Source organism: Eurytemora carolleeae, unplaced genomic scaffold (assembly GCF_000591075.1).
Source record: "Eurytemora carolleeae unplaced genomic scaffold, Eaff_2.0 scaffold368, whole genome shotgun sequence".
NCBI lineage: Eukaryota > Metazoa > Arthropoda > Copepoda > Calanoida > Temoridae > Eurytemora > Eurytemora carolleeae.
In genome coordinates, this window is record NW_019396263.1 from 176975 (window position 1) to 184588 (window position 7614).

Sequence of the window (7614 nt, forward strand, 5' to 3'; positions counted from 1 at the left end):
CTGGGCCGAGCGCTGCGGCTAGGAAGGGCTAGGGGGCCGAGCGCTGCGGCCACGGGTTAGGTTAGTTAAGACACTTTCCTCCTATCAATTTTGTACATTGGTTTGACAGAAAGTATCTTAACTTAACCTAACCCGTGGCCGCAGCGCTCGGCCCCCTAGCCTGTCCTAGCCGCAGCGCTCGGCCCAGAAAGTGTCTTAACCTAACCTAACCCTAAATAACAAAAAAATAAATAATAAATTTGCTGAAAAATAAATGGTCATGTACAAAATTGATAGGAGGGGGGGGGGTCCAAAAATCGTATACTAGGACAGACCCAAAAATCGTTCTCTAGAAAATTACCCAGAAATATCGTCAAATTGGCGAAAATTCGTCTGAAATTGTGACGACACGTGTGTTTTCATTCAAAAATTATAACACATCTGTGATATTGATGCGGCATTCAGTCCGCGCTAATCAAAATATTGGGAGATTGCAACAATGATTTAAAAAACGCAACAATTTCAGCAACAAGAATTAATTAATGTAGCAGTTAAATAATTTTAACGGCTCTCTGCATACTCCTCCTATATTTCTTCCCTCACCCTTCCATACTCCATTCTCCTCCCCTTCTCCCTCCTCTCTTCATACTTCTTAACTCCTACTGTGTCCCTATCCAGTTTCCATACCCCACCCCCCGGCCTTATTCCCTCCATACTCCTATACCCTTCTCCCTCCATATTTCTCCCCTCTACCTCCATGCTTCTTTCCTCCACACTCCATGTCCATAGTCCTCTTCTCCTTCTTCCATACTTCTCCCCTCCTCCCTACTCCTCCCCTCCTCCCTCCAAACTCCTCACCCCGGTTCCTGTAACATATTTATCCCTCCATACTCCTCCCCTCATCCCTCCATTCTCTACCGTCCTCCCTTAATACTCCTTTCCTCCTCCCTTTATATACTCATCCCCCCTATACGTATTCCCCTCCTCTCTCCATCCTCCTCCCTCCATACTATACCGTCTTCCCTCAATACTCCTCCCCTCATCCCTCCAATCTCCTTCCCAAAGTTATCCAAGGTTGCAAGCTCTCAAACAAAAAGCAATCATAATTTTTCTAATTACTTCTTAAACGCTAAAGATATAAACAAGTGCTTCACTGTTCCATTTTTTAAAGGTTCAGGGCTATCAAAAAAGTATACGTGAGTTACTTAGGTAAAGTCGAAGTGGACCCAGTCTTGAACATTGATTCAACTATTCAGCAGTCATGATAATATTTGACTTGTCAGGGGCGGATACAGGGGGGCGGCAGGACCTTCGCAACCCCCTGAGGTTTAACGAGGCAAAAAATGTTTCCAATTTGATACATAGTATGTGTATGACTTTTTCAAGTTATTTGATTTTTTAATGGGATTATAATGTTTATTGAATTATTGAATCATTAAATTACTTTTCAAATTTGTGATTTTTTTCAGAAGAAAATAAAATTGTGCTTAGCATTTTGATGTTTTTGATTCTATTTTTGGAATTATTTGTTCCTTTTTCTCAATAGCACTTTAAGGGGCAGAAAACCTGGTACAAAACAGGAAAAATATCTATCTTAATAAACTATAATGTGTGATAAGTTAAAAATTTAGTTTTTTAGTCTTTAATCATTAATTTTGACTTTTTTTAAGTCTTTTCAAGTCAAAAAAAAAATGTTCACCTGTGGCGGTTCTTTTGCTTCCTAAATCAAGATAATTAATTTTTTTGTTCCAAAATAAATATAGCACCCCGTCCCCCCTTACCCCTGTGCCTTGTTTCCAAATTACCCTTTCTTTCAATTTGGTGTGTAAAATTTATTAAAAATATTGGTTCGTAGAACCATGTTTGTTCATGTTCAATTAAATGTATAAAGTTTAAGCCGCCCATTCTATGGATCAATTAACTAAATACTTTAATTTTCCGATAGTTACTGTAAACCAACCTTTTACAATGCAAACAAAGTTATATATTTTTTAATAGAGTTTAGTAATAGAGTATAGGAATAGATTACCACAAGATGTTAAATCCGCCAAAAATATTAATGTATTCTGCAAAAACAAGTATGACCACTACATTAGATTCACAATGATCACTGGGATACATTCACAAATCTAGAAGATACCATTCTTCCAGCAGATGATCATTAGTTCCTGAAAAAATCCTCTACATATTCCTAGATGGAACACTGAGTATCAACACACAAGTATCAAGTAAGTAACACAATAATTGACCTTCTACGTTGCTGTCTTTTTTCTTTTCAAATTTAGCCATCAATATGTCTTGCTGTTCAAATGATAAATGCGTTTATAAAATATAATTCCAATCCAACCGTTGTTACATCCTATGGATGATATTGGCACTTTTGCTGCTCCGACTCTAATGATTATGTCCAATCAATAGACTGCTGCAAAGACTGTTGGTTTATACGTTTAGAAAACAGTTACTTCTTGAAATACCTGATAATCAGCCAGGCCTTCTCACATGGGGAGGGTTTATATGAGTTTAATGTTTGATGAAGCTTTCCATGTGATATGCAGGCTTAATTTTGTACAAGAAGGGGGAAAGGGGGAATAGGAAAGGAAAGCAGATCGGAAAGGGGATGGGTAAGGAAATGGGGGGAAGAGAAAGGGAATGGGAAAGGGAATAAAGGTAAGTGAAGGGGTAGGGAATGGGAAAGAGAAAGGGGAAATTGATAGGGGAACACGGAGGAAAAGGGAAAGGTGAGGGGAAAGAGGAGGGGAAAGGAAAGGGGATGGGAAAGGTGAAAGAGGAAGGTTGAAAGGGAAAAGGGACGGGAAAGAGGCAGAGAAAGGCTAAGGGAAAGGGGAAATAGGATAGACGAAGGGAAGTGGGAAGGAAAATGGAAAGAGGAAAGAAAAAGAAAAGGGAAACGGAAGGTATACAGAGGAAAAGAAAACAGGAAGGGAAAGTGAGAAATGAGAAAAAGGAGGGGGGAAAGGGGAAAGGGGGAGGAAAAGACAAAGGGGATGGGATGAGAATAGGAAAGAGGAATAGGGAAGAGAAAGAAGAAAAAACGGGAAACGAGAACTTTGTATGCCCAATCATAACTCATGAGCCCCTTGGCTGATTAGCCTGACATTTTGATTGGGTAACTTGGAAGAAACAAGGAAATGCTCTAGCTTGGTTTTAAAGTTCTAATTTGATTAGGTTGACTTAAAAAAATACATATAGTTCTATAGGCAAAGCTTTGATAATATAAATTCAGAAAATACTTTTTACTTTACTGTTTATATCCCCCCCCNCCCTCAGCCTTATAAGGTGTATCACACTTTAAACTTAAAGTTCTCATGTTGTATTCTTGAACATTATTTATTTTAGCATAATTGGAAGGAATTGTTTAAATATGATAAATCACATTAATCTAATTCAAGGCCATAATTATGCATTCAATCTTTTCAACAATATAATTAATAGGCGCGGAAACAACTGCAAGGAATAAAATATTTCACGTTTTCGGATTTTGAAATGTGTTCTGATTTTTTATCTTATTTTGCATTCGAAAGATAAGAAAACTACATAATTTTGAGTATTTTTTTTTGTCGATTTTCAAGAAAATAAGATTTTTTTAGGTACTATAATTGTTGACTATTATATTTGATTTTAAAACTATACTGCATGCACCACCTAGCTGTCGTTTTTCTACATATAAGTTATAAGAAGATATAAATTTGTGGAAATCAAAATTATTAAAAATAAATTCCTTTAAAATTTCGAAAAAAATCAAAAAAAAAACTTTTAGAAAGTTTAACGCATTTATGTGAGATCAAAATTTATAGTTCCCTTTAACAGTGGTCGACTATAAATGGCTATTCTAGCTGAAAAGGCAAGGCCATGTTACATATTTTTTCCATCATTATATCCTTTATTTTTCCTTTTTTTGTATTGTCCTTAGTTCTCTGTCCAAATCCTGAGATCATCTATCATTCCTCCACATATATTTTCAATACCTCATCACATGTCACGATGTCCATATTTTATCTCATCCCAACTTATCCAAGGTTGGATGAGAATATGGATGAGATATGGGTGACTTTTTCAGAAGTTGGCAAATTATGAATAAAAGATAAGAAAATACAAGAAAAATCTGTTCTCTCCATTCCCCAGTTTCTTTGGAATAGGATATCTGTATCTAAAGACAATGGCTGAAAGAAAGAAAGAATTATGAATCTGTTTGATTTATAGGATATTTACAATCTTCAAGGTTTATCTATACAAGGTTGTATTTAATCATGAAACGCTTTAAAAAGGATGAAAATCACGACTTAACACCTTCCATGCCATTCAATCAACCCACCCACCCCCTCCTCCCTTAATACTCCTTTCCTCCTCCCTTTATATACTCATCCCCCCTATACGTATTCCCCTCCTCTCTCTTTGTGAGTATTGTTAGTAACGCAATTGCATATCTTGTAATAATACTGCAGTTCTAATTGCATATCTTGTAATAATGCTGCAGTTCTAATTGCATATCTACCCCTCCCCTTAGATCATATATACTATGAATCGGAAATCCATCCTCCAATTTGCTTCCGTCTCTGCAATTTTCTGTAATCTTTCAGTCTTCCTGTGTATTTACAATTGATCTGATCAATTATTGTCAATTATCTTGATCGAATATGAACGAAACTCTGTAATATTAACACCGACTCTCGCAGTGTTCAAATCTATGTATGTAGTACAGTGAATCCCAGATATATGAATACATAGACCGTCATAAGTTTTTTGATAATTCTAAAGAAACTTCTTTTTATTTTTAATTCAAGGTAAGATTTAAATGCAATTAATATATTAGTTTTAAACTCATTTTTCCGCGGCATTTGATCTTAAATATGTAATACGACATTATAAAAACTCTTGCTATGTATTCATATATCTGCGATTCACTGTATGTTTATATTTTCCTTGTTTGTAATCGATCCGATAAATCTCAAAACCGTTAAACCGATAGGACCCAAATGAGGCAAATGACCCCATGGAAGAGTTATAGCTGGTTGAAATTGAAAAATGGTCACAGGAAAAATTTTCCGATTTTCAAAATTATCTTAACATATCCACAAAAATGTTCGTTTATTGTATCTATTTAGATTTATATTTTATACATATATATCTATACAACAGATAAATAGGCATAGATTAATAACAATTCAGATAGAACACTAGATGTCGTCTTTTCAAGATTAAAGGTAATTTAGTTCACAATAACCGACCTGTTAAATTATTTCCCTAACGCAACTTCCCCAAAAGCAATTTCCCCATCAGCCGATTACCCCAACAATTTCCCCAATCACTAATTTTCTTAACAGAAGCTTCCCCAACAACAATTTCCCCATGCAGTAAAAATAGCAATTTTCCCAACAACAACTTCCCCAGGCAGCAAAATGTTAAATATTTCCGTTTTTAAACATTATTCTAATGACAATTTCTGGGCCGAGCACTGCAGCTATAATTGCAGATAGGGGGCCGAGTGCGCTGCGGCCTCTTAAATGTTGAATGTTGATTTTAGCTGATTATTTCACGCTTCTTCTTCAGGTTTTTTTTTAAACTTTTGCATAACTGTAATAGTCTGTTCTAGCCAAAGCACTTGCCCCCAAAGTAGTCTTTACCCCCTCCCCCCCCCAAAAAAAATAATGAGAATAGCACATTATTCAGCCCCCTAACCCATACTAACCCCCAGCGCTCGGCCCAGAAATGGTCTTAACCTAATTCAAAATAATGTGAGAGATGCTCGGCCAGATATTGAGAATTTGGTTATTTGGGATTTTGTAAAGTCTTTAAAAAAGTGTTTAAATATTTAACCCTATCCCTGCTGGGGTACTTGAAAACCAGGATACGCTGGGGGGGGGTCAATTTGCCCCCCCCCCCCCTCTAAATCCCATGTTTTATGTCCAAATATGACAAATGATACATCATTAGAAAGCTCTTGTGCTCTACTTTTAGAATCTGCAAAAAATTTGCAAATTTGCGAAAATTGAATTTTTTATCGCAAAATCCAGTTTTATAGTAAAAATGTTTGCAAAAAAAAATTTGTCCAAAAAATGACAAATTATACATTTTTGAAAAGCCCTTGACCATGCCATTTCAAATATGCAAAAATTTTTGCAAAATTTTAAATAACCTGATTTTTAATCAAGAAAAACTAAAAATGTGCAAATTTCCTTTGACAGGTTGTTTGCAAAAAATTTGCAATTTTTTTTCGCAAAACTTGTGCAATCCGTTTCCTTATGTCATAGGCTTTCCAAAAAGCTAAATTTTATCAAAATCTGATAAGTGAAAGTGGGTCAAAACAAAGATTTAGTTTGTTACAGGCAAAAGCAGTCATTCAGGCAGTGTGCCTGAGGACTCAGGCAGTTAGTATTAAAGCCCGGTTTTAGGCCTAAAGGGAGGGCTTTGGGTATGTTAGAAAAGTTAGAAAATTTCAACAGCCTCAGACTAATACTTTTTGAGTTATGTAAAAAAAACTACAGGGGGGGGTCACCCCCCCAGCGGGAATAGGGTTAATTAATTTATTTTAATTAAAGAGTTTTACTGCATTTGAAAAATCGTTGTTGGGGAAGTTTCTGTAGGGGAAATTAAGAATTTAACTGGTTGGGGCAGTTGCTGTTGGGCAAATTAGTGACCGGGGAAAGTTAGTATTTGGGAAATTAGCGGTTGGGGAAATTGCTGTGGAGAAGTTGTAACGGGGGAATTTGTGTCGGGGAAGTTGCGCTGGGGAAAAGACGAAACCCTATCTATCAGTATTGTTATTAATCTATGATACTAGGCTTCCACAGTTCATAGAGCCTTTCTCGCACTAGATTTAGCTTATATGGCCAATGTTTGTTTAACGGAAACCATGTTTCTTTTTTATCTTCCAAATTTTTAACAATGTAAAATTTCGAGTGGTTTCCTGTTTTATTGGTAGATTTCAAAAATGTTGTGGGGGCAAAGTTTAAAGATTTTGATCGGCTATAAATCTTCCCTTGCGGTTAATGTGAGTTCCCATAAAAAAAAATGGTCCCGAGAATTCCAACTGCAGTACGACATTTTTTAATAAAACAAACGAACAGACAAGTCAAATTTATTTGCAGGTTTACCCACAAATGATGATTGTGTAAAGACGACCTGATCTGATGATTCCAAGCTTAGGTTTGGGATTCTGCCTTGAATTTAGTGATTAAGAAAAGAAAAACAAATTTTCAGTTGCAGGAAATCATTGATATATTGAAACAAATCGTATAAATTCGTCGTCTCTGAAGTTTCATCCTTTGTGGGAAACTCTGTACAAGAACATATTTTTCATACAAGAATTCATAGTTGTGTTTAATCATATGGCCATTCAGGATTAAAATATTATTCAACAGCAAAATTGTTACTAGAATTAGAGGCTTGTCTATAATACTACGAATTTAAAAAGAGTGTAAACGATACCTGTTTATATAACGTTGAAGTTACCTGCTAGGTTTTATTGATATCTTGTAAATCATGTAGTATACTTTTATTCAAATAATCTTTTTTTCAGATTCCAAAATATATTTCAGGGATAGTATGATTAAGGTAAAGAGGGTAAATATAATATTAGTATTACTAGGTATCACAGTTGTAAATATTGAACTACAA